This window comes from Acanthochromis polyacanthus, chromosome 11 (genome assembly GCF_021347895.1).
Source record: "Acanthochromis polyacanthus isolate Apoly-LR-REF ecotype Palm Island chromosome 11, KAUST_Apoly_ChrSc, whole genome shotgun sequence".
Taxonomy (NCBI): domain Eukaryota; kingdom Metazoa; phylum Chordata; class Actinopteri; family Pomacentridae; genus Acanthochromis; species Acanthochromis polyacanthus.
In genome coordinates this window covers 28,312,725-28,314,850 of record NC_067123.1, presented here as the reverse complement: position 1 = coordinate 28,314,850, position 2,126 = coordinate 28,312,725, and positions in this window count along the sequence as shown.

Sequence of the window (2,126 nt, the reverse complement as noted above, 5' to 3'; positions counted from 1 at the left end):
CTACGCAGTGACTTAAGTGCTTTCATGTTTTAATGACACTGGTGAAGGTGTGTGTCACTGTATTTTGGTTCTAGTTTGGCTGATGATTTACAGATCATCACTGACTTAAACATCTTCCTTCTGTGGAAGCACAGCCATAACCTGATTTATCTTCCCTCCCCACTGATCTTGCCTTTCATCAGTACATCCAATTTTAATGTACAGTAAATTTCTGTTTACACTGTCCATGCCAATGTGTGATTACTAACGTGCATTGTTCCTTGTAAATATGCCTCCTCTCATGTTGCTTTTTCTTGCATAATACAGCTTTTGCATCCAAATAAATTTCTGTGATTTGGATCAAGGCTTGAATTGTAGTGATGCATGAATATAGTCATTAGCTAGATTCAGTATAGAAACATGGCAGTCCTGCACATATCATTTGTTGTTCCACTTGATTGAAGCTCAGTTAGAGTACAGTGCACTGAGAACATGTGAAAACTTATTCACATGTAAAAACAGTTCTAGTCAGGATGAGTTGAATCTTCAAGCATGCATAAAATCACATGCAGCACCTTCTACCACCACTGGAAGGCAGTGTGGCATTTATTTATTAGCAGTCAGAGGCATTATATTTACCCACTGAGCAGTAAAAATCTGAGCATTAGACATATGATTATGATTCTTTAGTACATGTTATGTATTTAAAACGATATTTAAACCAACAAATATTTAAATGATTGGACCTTTGAGGGTACAGACATTCTGACAAAGCTAATATCTTAATTTCTTGCTGTTGATGTTGTAGAAAATCCATTGTCAACTGCAGGAACAGAGTATATTTACTCAAGCATTGTACTAAGAGAAATCATTTGACATGATATCTAATACCTGTACATATTGAACATATTTGCTACAGATCAAGATTCAAATAGTCTAAACACAGTCATAGTTTAAACCCTATGATGCATTATTGTTGGTTAATATATCCAGCAGTACAGCTAAATTAATATATGCAATATAATATACTACTGTAGGGAGACATTTGCCCCCTCGATAGGTGCATTTGCAGGAGGGCACACAAAACTATGTCCTCCAAACATTTACACGTGCATTTGCAACAGCAAGAAGCAAAAGACTTACACAGGTGAGAATATCTCCGATAGTTATTTTTCTTCTTTGGTATCTCAAACATATGTTTTGAATGTGCTGGATGTTTTCAACACGAATGCAAATCTTGGTGAAACACATATTTATTTTAAATGAATTCATTTATCACTGACATAATAATGTGGTGCATGCACATTTAAAGAGGTTTCTGCCCAAACAAAAGACACAAAAGAGGACAGAAGAGTAAGTCATGCCTGTATGTGTGTGTATTGACTCAGCAGGAATCATATTAAATGAGAGACGTTGATCAACAGGAGGATAAATATGCTTTACTGTATTGTATTTCAATATATTTTGAGTTGTCACCTGGTGCCTGAACTACATGTTTTCCTTTACGTAAATAAAGATATGTCTAAAGCAGATTTGATGCAGAAAGGCAGAAATTTGTGCAAAAAAATTCACCAGTGCAGGAAATTAAGTGTTTGACAGTTAGACTGTATTATTTGACTGTGCTCCCTCCCAATCAGTCTGTATGGAAGACCTCTAGATCATTAATGATTAAACAAATATATGCCTATGAAACAAATGTGCAAAGTCCAGTAGACACCCACACATAGACATTTATATACAAAGTTGTTAACCTCTTAAGACCTGGCGTCCACATATGTGGACATGTTTTTGTTTTTTGACTTTTTTTTTCAAAAGGACATATTGTTAATACTAATAATAATACTAATATTACTGCTTCTACTACTACTACTACTACTACAAATTATAATAATAATAGTAGTAGTAATAACAATGTAAATCTAGTAATATATATATATATATATATATATATATAATGTAAATGTAATAAACATAATAATCAGATATTAGATATTATCCAGTAAATATTATATTTATTGGTTACTCCTTATCCCAAGTAAGTAGAAAAAACTAAAATGCAAACCAAACCAAAGCTTGGGTCTTAGGAGGTTCAAATTAGATTCATTTATTTATTTATTTATTAATAAAACTTAATGTAAAATCTTGAA